This window comes from Aotus nancymaae, unplaced genomic scaffold (genome assembly GCF_030222135.1).
Source record: "Aotus nancymaae isolate 86718 unplaced genomic scaffold, 86718_ANA_hifiasm-v0.15.2.pri h1tg000155l, whole genome shotgun sequence".
Taxonomy (NCBI): Eukaryota; Metazoa; Chordata; class Mammalia; order Primates; family Aotidae; genus Aotus; species Aotus nancymaae.
Window position 1 is genome coordinate 2,952,646 of NW_026988570.1, and position 11,754 is coordinate 2,964,399.

The following is an 11,754-nucleotide window of genomic DNA, read 5'->3' on the forward strand; positions in this document are numbered from 1 at the left end:
ACTCGCAATAAAAAGACTCTCCACATAAAATATATTTTATTAGGATATAATTCTATGGGGCAAATGGATTGGAAATGTGAGGCCACAAGGGAAAGGCATTACATTTCTGAGTGTTAATTAACAGTTTGTTAGTGTGCTTTTGTAAAGGATGAAAGTAGGTATCAAACCTCAATGCGTTTAGATTCCATTGGTACATTTAAGACAGTGATGCTACAGCTTACTTTAAAAAAAGAAGATCTACAAATGCTGGAGATGGAATCCTTTGCAACTACTCAACAAGATGAGAAATGAGGGGAGACGTGGAAGAGCAAAAGCGTATCAGAGACCCCTGGGCTGTGAGGTGTCCTTTAGGGGGTGGCTTCCAGCTTTATCTGAGCTCTCTGCCAGTGGGAACCCCCACCCAGGGCAGCTGTGCCCCCAGCTCAGCAGGGGTACTCCCCGCCCAAATCTGCTTGGGTGGAATGTCCCTGCTTGGCTTAGCACCAGCCCCAGCACCCCCACTCTCCCAGCCTCTGAGTCCCTCCATGTGGTGCTATGGGAAGTCTGGGTCCCTTCTACCTCCTCAACCCCACAGCATGCTGCCTGTGGAGCCCACAGGACCGGTGGCAGCTCCCCTTGTGTGACGTGGCTGCTCATGTTGTCTTTTGAGGCACACGGCAACCCCAGGACACACATCAAGCTGTTGAGAGCCTTCCTTACAGGACCCGCCGTGGCTCCCAGGGCCTCAGGCTCCACCTATGCCAACACCCTGCACTGAGATCAAGGGGCCTTGAGAGTTCCTAGAGGCCCACTTCCAGCAGGAGACCAGGGCAGGTCTCTCATGACAAGCCCGCACTCCTAAGCATGCTTAGAATGTGCACATTCTCTGTGTGTGTAGTGTACGTGTGTATGCTTTGTATGTGTGTATTTATGTGTTTGATATGTGTGTTTTGTATGTATATTTTGTGTGTGTGTATGTGGGTTTGTATAATTCATATGTATATGTTGAGTGTGTATATGTTTTGTATGTGTTTTTGATGTGTATGTGTATGTTTGGTGTGTGCATGTTTTGCGTGTGTATAATTTTTGTGTCTTGTCCGTATGTTTTGTACAAATGTTTAATATGTGGTTTTGTGTATGTGTTTACGTGTTATGTGAATGTGTATGTATGTTTTGCATGTGTGTATGACTGTGTGTGGGTGTCTATTGTGTGTGTTTATGAGTGTGTGTGTGTGCATGTGTGTTGAGGAGAATTGGGGCATTCTGCCTCCTATCCTGCTCTCAGCTCTAAGCCCTAACTTCTAACTCCAACACCAGGCAGCTCACATTCCTTGAAACACCTTAATTCTCTTTATCACAATTGTCAATTGTGTGTGTAATTTATTTATATATCAGTTTGTCTAATGTACTTCCCCCAGTTGCTCCAGCAATGGATGGATGAGTGGGTGGATGGACAGATGGATGGATAGGGGTTGGGTGGGTGGGTGGGTGGATGGATGGATGGATGGGGGGTTGGGTGGGTGAATGGATGGATGGATGGGTGGATGGGAGGTTGGGCGGGTGGGTGGATGGATGGAGGGATGGGTGGATGCAGGGGTGGATGGATGAGGGGGTGGATGGGTGGATGGGGGGTGTGGATGGTTGGGCGAGTGGATAGATGAAACTTGCATAAGTCTGTATATAGATACCACATGATTTTGTACCTTTTATTTATCAAACCAGTCATTGGTGAGGAGATAAATTTTAATATTCTCATCACTTAACAAGTATTAAGCACCACTCATTCTAGACTACTTTTATGACATTGAAAGTAATGACTTTCACTTCCTTGGTCTCTGCTTTAGAAAAATGTAGGAGAAATGAAAAAGAGCCAGTTATTCTCGTTTTTAAGAATTTTTAAATGATATGCCAAAATTAACACATTGCAGTAAATGAGAATTCGTGTGTTTTTCTATAAGACTTCATATTTCCTGCACTTATCTTTTTCATCATGTGCCTCTAAAGAAATTCAGAGCCATTCTTCTCACCATGCTTCTTAGCCATAGGCCTAATGACGCACACCTGTCTAGATGATACCAAACATTTCTTGTGGGATGGGGATAAATATTGAGCAACTGTGAACCGTTGGCAGAGAACCCTGGGGCTGGAAGCCCAGAGTGCCCCCACTGTGATTTCCATGGCTAGGACCATCAGCAAAGCTTATAGTGAGCAGTCCCCAAATCTGTGTGTAAGAGAAAAATGAGTATGGATTTCCTTGGAAATACTTTTTTTTCTCTCTGTAAGGTAACGGTGCAATACCAACCAGGATAAGTTGGCCTGTTCAAGGGGACCAAGTATAAAGGATGTAAAATAATCTATTGCATATTTCATTTGTTTTCTGTCCCCCAAAACTAGCATAAAGGACAGACATCAAGCAGACCACTTTCATCATGGAACTTGTACACATATTGTATCATACCTGATGGAGATTCACATGCTAAACCAATTATGACTTTAATGAAAAGAGAGAAAAATGACTTACCCTTGAGCCACACTCTGGATTCAATTTTGCTTGTAGCAAAATAGATTTAAAAGATGTAATTGGCATTCTGAAATAGGGAAGTCAACAGTGTGTTCACTCAGAAGTAAATGAATTCACACTGGTGTCCCAGATCTGATTTCTTATGGAACCAAGTGTCCTTCTAGTCTAACAAGAGAGCAGCAGACTGTGGCTCTCTACAGAATTCATCTCTGCATTCAGTTCAGCAGTGTTAACTGAGAATCTACTCAGTGTCTGGCAGATGTCTGCAATGTCAGTGCAGACAGAAAACCCTTACCATTGGTGGAGACTTCCTTTTAGTTGGGGAGGGAGGACAAATAACAATAATGACCATAACAAATAAAAACGCATTTGAGGTCTTATGTTAGAAGGTGATAATTGTTAGGACCACCTTTTTTCAAAAGTAGGCCAGAGAAATTAGGCATGGGGACAGATGTGGATTGTAACTATTTAAAAATGGTTAGGATGGGCTTCAAGGTGACATCATCTGAGTGGCGGCTTGCATGAGGTGAGCCAGCTTGCATGGGTACTAGAGGGAAGAATGTTCCAGGCAGAGGTAACGGCCAGTGCAAAAACACTAAAACTGAAGGCAAGGGCAACCTGGGATGAGGGACCGAGACAGGATGCTCGGTCAGTGGATTGCAGGTCCTGGTGAGGTCAAAGGGTTTCTGGAATGTTTGAGGCACTGGAAGGAAAAAGCAGGAGAGACAGGAGGAAGTTCATGAGCCTGACCTCTGCATCAAAAAAAATGCCAGCCTTTGTCGGATGCAACTGCATTCTGTCCACCTCCTCTGCTTTGGCAGTGGGAAGTCAGGATGTGCAGTTCTGCTTAGTTTGCGTTACGGGCTGCATATGCAAGAGCCCATAACGATGACATGTGCATCACCTCTTCCCTTTGGGAGAGAACAGCAAGTTCCTGCAGCCCAAGGTACAGGAGACTGCCTGGCTGAGCACCTCAGGGAGGGCCTGTTGACTCTGAGCAGCAGCTCACCTTGACGCAAGAGCACTGAGCTTCGCCGACAAAAACAAGCACGTGTGTTAAACCATGATCAGTCCCTGGAGGCTTGAAGTCTTGGAATTCCCCTCAGCAATTTCTTTACTTGCTGCTGATCAAAACAAAAGAAAATGAAGCCTCAGTGTGAGCAGCCAAAGGGTGAAACTAACATCCATGTCATTTATCAGGAAACATTCTGAATAAATGCATGACTTTCTGGAGTGTGTTTTACTGGTACTTCCAGATCCCGGGTGTGGAAAAAATACATTTCAATCACTACTTTTATAAACAAGTCTTCTCACTGAAAATGTTATGGGCCCTGCTCCATGAAAAAAAAAGTACTTGCAATTATCACAAATTATCACAACAAACCATGCTTTTCAAAATGATTTAATCAGAGTATATTTTAAAGACTAGGTCTTGGCTGTTTGTTTGAATTCATGAAATGAGGCTACTCTGTTGGACGTGGGAACCCCTCAAATTAAGATTCTGTGGTTAATAGCATAGCCTCTCAGCATGTCCCCTGCTGTCGGTTTTGCAAGTTTCTGATGTCCTTTAAATTGCTCTACCAGGCTGACAAAACATCATTCCTGGGGAGTATTTGCCTTCACATGGTTAGAAAAGATAGAGCCAGAGAAATCTGAATTTCAAATATTTTTTTAAAACCAGATGCTACAGATTTAGGGGCAATTTTTAAAATTCTCTGAGCTTTAGACCTTTCACTACTTGAAAATGTGCTTCGTGTTTTAATATCGTTTTAGGAGACATTTTCAAATGTCTTGATTTGATCTCATTTTAAGTTCTGATATTCCAATATCAAGAGTTTTGTGCCCATTTTTCATGTTAAATTGTCCCTCTCATCTGTTGGCCTTTGATCCTGGAGATCAGAAAATTTAAGTTTATGAGTCAACATATCAGCTCCTAGATTGATATTTGGTCACACTAACCTTGGGAAGATTCCTGTGATAACAGAAGTGAAATGGCCTTTATCTTTTTGACAATCCCACCTGATTCTTTTTTTTTTTTTTTTTGGCCTTCAAAGTGGATAACCAGACTTAAGAATGCTGAGTGAATTCCGATCTTCAAATTTTTAGATTAAATCAGTCCAATATTTTTCCATCATCCATGGAACTATTAAAGTATAGAAGGTAATCCTTCTGCTTATCAAGGCTAAAATGCTATCCATTGAAAATTACTACATGTATGCATATATATATGTGTGTGTGAACTCAAAACTACATATTAAGCGTGGGTAAAAAGAAGTTTTTAGATTGAGAGTAGTTATATATGAAACTGCCCATGGCATGCTCTCTCTCTTGCACTCCAAGTTTCACCAGTCTTGTAACTTGTAAAGCAGAAACGTGGCTTTTTCCCCCTTAGAAATCAGAAATCCCATTTTGAACAAAACAGTTAAATACTCTGTGTCACTTGACATTGTCCCAAAGCAACTATCAGAGTATTTTTGTTTTGCCCACACCCCTGATATCCGCTTTTCCAATTAGTTTTCACTTCTATTTTGCCTTCCTCATTGAGTGCAGGTGCTCACACAACAGGTGCTGTCTAATATTGTGCTTCACAGAGCATCTCTTTTCACATCTAATTTTGACTATGACATCCTCGGTAGTTGAACACAGCTGACTCACACTGGGAGGAGGTTTTTTGGTTCCCATAATTTCATCCCTCAAATATTTCTAAAGTGCATTCTCACCAAATGATCTATTCTGGAGGATGTAGAGTTTGTCCTGATCTCAGTTGAGAGGCATCCTAACAGCAGGTATTTCATGGCAGGCTCTCCTAGGCTTGGTAGGCATGTCAAGGAGGTTTTGTTTAACTGCGTCTTTATGAAGATATGGGCTGAGAGTCAACCTCTCTGCCCTCCCCATTGTGCTCTGTTGTCCAATCTTGGACCTAAGTAATACACAAAGAAGTGGAGATTTGGCAATTAGCCAGCTGATTTGATTAATATAGACAGGTTTCCTAAATGCAAATGGATTTTTTTAGACACTAAGCCACTCCACCTTGCTAGTCATGTACATTTATCAAATTAAATGGAACAATGCCAAGACTCTACTTCATGTTGTGCTGTGATGGTACAGCCCAAGAAATGGACCAGGTCCTGGGTTACCTGAGGTCTGCAGCAAGGATCGAATGATGATTTCAATTCTTGGTCCATACTTAAAATTAGGGCATTATTTTTGGAATTTTGTCTTTTTATTTTTATTTTTTGTCCAAACCTTTCAAACTGAGTCTTAGTTATGAAATCCTTTATACAGATGGAATTTTATTTTTTTTTTTAGATAAAGTTTTACTCTGTCACCCAGGCTGGAGTGCAGTGACACGATCTCAGCTAGAATTATAGGCATGTGCCGCTACGCCTGGCTAATTTTTGTATTTTTATTTTTTAAGTAGCAACAAGGTTTCGCCATGTTGGCTAGACTGGTCTCGATCTCCTGACCTCAAGTGAACCACCTGCCTAAAGGAAGTAGAGGACAACAGGTGTGAACTACCTGCCTCAGCATCCCAAAGGAGGCTGGGATAACAGGCATGAGCCACTGTGCTCAGACACAAATGGAATTTTAGAGAGTAGCCCAAGAGGTTAATGGAGCTATCTGATTAGCCCCAGACAAAACTCCCCCATCCCCACACCCACCTCTGAAAAGTGCATTTTGAAATGCACTGATTTACACAAAATTTGTCATTGACCAAATCCAGTCAAGCAGTTTGTATGGGTCAGGAAAAACAAGAAGGAAAATAGATGGTGCACTCAAACAAGGATAATGGGAGGAGGTTTTATTTACAAAGGGACCCTTTTTTAAGGCGTGGTGAAGGGTAGAGAGCCATGAGTGGTGAGCACAGGAATTCAGGTCAACAGCCACAAGACTGCCATCCAGCTCCCCCTCCTAGGCCTGGTGGGAGGAGGAGAGGGAGACACCACAGAGCCTGGGAAGGGAGAGAGTGGTGCAGAGCAGGCCACTTTGAGATGATCATTGTGTCTTTTTGTTAAGGTTGTGGGACCAGAAAATAAATATCCCGACCCCTCTCCTGCTCCTTCCTTCCAGTCCCCAGCTGGGCTTCTTATCGGCTAAACCCAACCAGACACCAGAGGGCACAGAACCCATTGATGCAACCCAGACAGATCAACTTTATGGGAAAGCTAGCAGAATGACATGGAATGGGGCTGGGGAACCCACTTGTCTTCACTCTGTCTAGCTCTCCCTTCCCATTCACCTGGCATAGTCTCATGAAGATCTGTAGGCTTTCGGCACTAAGTTATTTCAATAGCTTCACAACAGGCCTTCCGATTTCCATCAAACCAGATACCATTGTGGATGGTATGATAGTATATGATTGTCTCCAAACGTCATGAAAGGACAAGGTTGCAAAGCTCCTTAGGATGTTCTAGTTTATCTCACTTCCGATATTTGAACCATACTAGAACGTCCCCATGTGTCATTGTAAGCCAACACTTAAATCCCTCTTCACCCCAACAGAAGCCCATGTCGCGAAACTTGAGAGTTTGATAGGTCCCCTAATGTTGAGCTAAAGTCTACTTCTCAGAACTTCTTGTTATTGTTCTTACTATAGAGATGCAGTGAAAAGTCAATTCTCTTTTTCACACACGCGTCATTTGCTCATACATCCTAATACCCAGATAACCAGATATCCAGCAGCCACCTGCCTGGATATTCCTGCCTGTCCTTCTGCAGTGTAAATCCGAGTCACCTTTCTGCAGTAACCCTGCATTCTGCAAACAGGCCGGATGATTGCTTATGGCTTTGAATTGATGTTCTTGGCACACAGAAAGCCCACAACAGATATTCCTTAATGAATGAATACATCCTGTAAGTGATTTCTTCTCTGTGATACCCTCCTATTTCAATTATTTAGGAAGCTAAGTAATATGCAACTGCAGCCTTAGGCTCCTGCTGTTTTATTAAACACCAGGCCTTGTTATCCTGTAGTGTTACTCTGAACTCCAGTGAATAAGCTTCTCTAAATCAAATCAAAGAACAGAATCTTAGAAAGATTGAGGAGGTATTCGCCAGACTGGGTGGCTTAAATGACAGAAATATATTGTCTCACAGTTCTGGAAGCTAGAAGTCCCAGATCAAGATGGTGACAGAGTGGTTTTCTTCTGAGGCCTCTCTCCTTGGCTTGTAGATGGCGGTCATCCTCATGTGCCTTCACATGGTCTTCCGTCTGTGTCTTAATCTCCTCTTCCTATAAGGACACCAGTCACATTGGATTAGGACCCATGCAAAAGACCATGTTGTAACTTAATTACCTCTTTAAATATCTTAATTTAAATAAGGTGACATTCTAAGGTACTAGGAGTTCCCGGAGCTTCAACATATGAATTTGGCATGGGAAAGGGAACACAATTCAGCCCCTAACAGAGGGTCACCTAAGCAAGTTGTCGCTCCAGAGCCCTTGCAGGAATGCCTTCCAAAATATCAGCCATAAAAGTAGCTGCCAGATATCTGCTTGGGTCCTTGTAAGGATGAGGAGTTCACCATTTCACAAGGCAGCCCTTTCCTTTGCTGGGCAGCTTTGAGTGTTGGAGGTTTTGCACACATTGATCAAAAACAAGTGTCTCTGTAATATTTCCTTTTAGCTTGGTTCTTGCTCCAAGAGGAGCAGTGGAAGTTCTGCCCCGTCTTCTACATGTTACCTCTTCCTTTATGAATAGACTTCACCAGCCCATTTCCGGCAAAAGAAGATGCTTTGATAGGATCCCCAACCAAGAGCACTCAATTTTGATAATTGAATTCCCCAGTTCACAGATGCTCATTACTGAAAAGCCTACAGAGGCATTTTTTTCTCATTCAAAAGTAGAGAGCCATATTGCTGAACCAGAATTCTCTTCCCAACACTGTATTTTCCCAGGGTGGCTTCAGTTGGAAAAGACCCCCCTCCCTCCCACATATCCCCCAAGGAACGATCCATTCCTGAGTCCCACGCAGGAATCCAGAATCGACATGTCCCTGTGTGTTTGCCAACATTTTCATAGAGCTTTCATGTTGATGAGAGATGAATCAATCCCATAAACCTTGGTTAATTCCCTTAGCGACTAGAAGAATAATTAACAGACAGGGCTTTGTTTTTCAGAATAGAGTATCTGCAGCAAGCTCAAACAGCACAGGCAGGCCAAGGTCAGGGCAGCTGCCAGCAGATCGCCCACACTCCCGGCCATCATTATCAGCCCTGGGGAGAGCCTCTGACCTGGCAGAGCAGCACCAAGGCTGGCATGCATGCAGAAAATCTCCTGCTTCCTCCTGGCCTTAATCAACCTACATACCAATATTTTCCCCACCTTACATGAATTTTAGTATCATGACAGTTTAAACATTTTAAAAGCGTGGCTCTAAGCACAATCCCACTCAGAAGCCTCCAGCGGTTTACCATTGCCTATTGAATGTAGGCAAAACTTCCAACTGTGCCTTTAGTGCTGTGCTGGTTATCTTCCATTTGCCTCCCCCCACCCCACCCCATTCTCATCCCAGGGCTCCAGGAGGCTGATCTCTGAGGACAACCTTGCCTGGGCTTTCTTCCCTGTGACTTCCGGCTGGGCTCAACCAACCAGAAGCAGCAGCAACAGATTGATGGACAAGAGGAGAGAGAGGTGGCGTTTGTCTTGGCCACACCTTCCCTGCTCAGTGCTACTGAGCAGTGACTGGATCCCCCAAGAGCACAGCCCTGCCTGCTGGCCCCTCCTCCAGGGTTCTGCCCCTTCCTTCCCCAGATCTAGGGTGAGGGGCTGCTCCCTGCTGACACTGTCCGGATGCCTTACTATCTCTTGTCGAGTCCCTTAATGCAGCCCACAACCTCTGTGAATCATCAGAGGCTCTTGACCTGACTTTTCCTTCTAGAACAAAATGAATATAAATGACCCTGGGGAAAATGAACCCAGTCCACTTCTCTGTTCTGCTCTCCGATCTTCCTAACTGGTAGGCTGAACCTCAGTGACACTATTCTACTCACTGTGCCAAAAGTCAGAGGTCTTTTAACTCTAACTGCAGACTAGAATCACTTGAAAAAAAGAAGTAAATATCACTGTCTCAACCCCAGCGTCTGCGATTCTGACTCAGTGGACCTGGAGTGGAGAAGAACTGCATGAGTGTGCACCAGCAGAGCCCATGCCAATGACGAGCATCTGGCTGGGCAGGGGAAGCCCCCAGCACAGGCGTGGCTTGTTTAAAGTGCTCTAGGTGATTCCCATATACAGCCACAACTGAGAGCCACTGTCCTAAATATCACGTTCCCCACCACTTTGCATTATCACATGATTTGCCTCCTCTATGGAATACATTCATCAGTCATGCCCATCAGCGTGCCATGCAGTCCCACCTTCAAAGCCCATCTCAGATGAGCCTTTCCATGAAGCTTTTTAAGTCTGCGCCCAACTCCATCCCAACCAGGACCACCTGTCTGACCTTGAAGGCCCGTGGCTGTGGGATTTTTTTTCTCTCTACTTTATACGAGAGTTGGTAAGCCAGGCAGCCTTTTCACACAATGGCCTCCGATGATGCTATAGGCTTGTACATGTAAAGGGCCTGAGTCCTCTCATTCAACATCCCACTCAGTGCAGGAAGCACAGGCTTCAGCGATATTAGGTCAGGTGTCTCTGGTGCCACAGCCTTATGTCCTGCCACAACTCTCCAAATTAAAAAGGATGGAATTGATTCCAGTTCAGATTCTGAACTCAGCCTCCTTACACCTTCCTAGTTTTTTAACTTCGTATCCTTTAAAATGTTTTGTAGAAAATCAATTCTGTAATCATGTTGTAGAACAGCAGTGTTTTGTTCAGCTGTTACATCTGAGTATTAATTAATTGTTACAAATCACAATCAATAGGTACAAATGCTATGTTCAAAACAATTCAATATTTTCTGTGAAAATCCTGATTTACTTCGTTTTCAGGTCATACTGCAAATATGCAAGAATGTGTTTATTCTTTTTTAAAAACAGCTTTTCTGGTTCTGGGAAATGAAGCAACATGACAATTCTTCACACCGGTCTACATCTAGATCCTTCCTCAGTTTAATGGTAAATGGGCAACCTCATCACTTTTTTTTTAACCTTCCTTCTCCTCCTCAAACTCTTCATATCCCTCTCACCTTGCATTGAAGCCTGTGTGCTAGGCTCTCATGCCATAATCATAATTAGCTGATAACAGTGAGTGTGAACGATGGCCACCTGCCCCTCATTAAGGTGCCCCACGCTTTGCTCACTGGTAGTAAGTATTCATTCTTCATCACATCCAGGACACTGGCAGTTGTAAGATGCAGCATTATTTTCTGTGCCACTAAGGAAGAAAAAAATCACTGATAAATACATTGTGGCAAGCTGTCAACTGGAAGGTGTTGATCGCAGCACACATCACAATGTCAGAGACGTTACTATAGGAAAATACGCACGTGTTGGAATCTATGAAATACAGCATTCCACACCACCACTGCCTTCTTCCTGTGAGCGCCACAGTGATCCTATTTCTGCCTCCAATTATTGCCTAAAGTGGACTCTGGATACCACAACCCTTAATTGTGGCTGTGTCAACATCTTCCTCCTCTTACATCTGTAATATCTTATTAGATTACCTTGCATCCAAAGAGAGATCGCTATTCTTTAAGAGGTGTGTTTTCATTGACATAAGAAGCTTATCTTGTATAGTTACAGCTTAGTCAAGGGAGTAGAAGACATTGTCTTTGAAATAGTCAAGTTCGTTGGCAACATCTTTCAGTCCTTCTGGGAGATTTCTGAAACACTCAATGACCTTTGGTAGAGTGGTTAAAGTTATTTACTATGATGGAAATGTTTATTACATTATTACTATTTTGAAATGCCACAAATTGTTTCTTAGTTGAAAAAGAGTAATATATAAAAATGCATATTTATTCTCATGTTACTCACAAGCTGAAATGATTTTTTAATGTTCATTCAATTATTTTTATCTACGCTTTTTTTTTTTTGAGACAGATTCTTGCCCTGTTGCCCAAGCTGGAGTGCAGTGGTCTGATCTCAGTTCACTGCATCCTCCACCTCCCAGGTTCAAGCAATGCTCATACCTCAACCTCCCGAATAGCTGGGATTACAGCCATGAACCACCATGCCTGGCTAATTTTTGTATATTTGGTAGAGACAGGGTTTTGCCATGTTGACCAGCTTGGTCTCAAACTCCTAGCCTCAAGTGATTCACCCACCTCAGCCTCCCCAAGTGCTGAGATTACAGGTGTGAGCAACC

The 11,754-nt window shown here is 43.3% G+C and overlaps 1 long non-coding RNA gene across 1 annotated transcript; it reads right to left on the reverse strand.

Moving 5' to 3' along the window:
- Nucleotides 1-3,574: 3,574 nt before the first annotated feature.
- LOC105705729 (uncharacterized) lies at nt 3,575-11,356 on the reverse strand. The gene is made up of 4 exons (XR_010340846.1): nt 11,111-11,356; nt 10,631-10,818; nt 7,596-7,733; nt 3,575-3,624 (listed from the first exon to the last, which is right to left on the reverse strand). It is a non-coding gene; the product is annotated as an uncharacterized LOC105705729 (long non-coding RNA).
- Between the last annotated feature and the right edge of the window lie 398 nt (nt 11,357-11,754).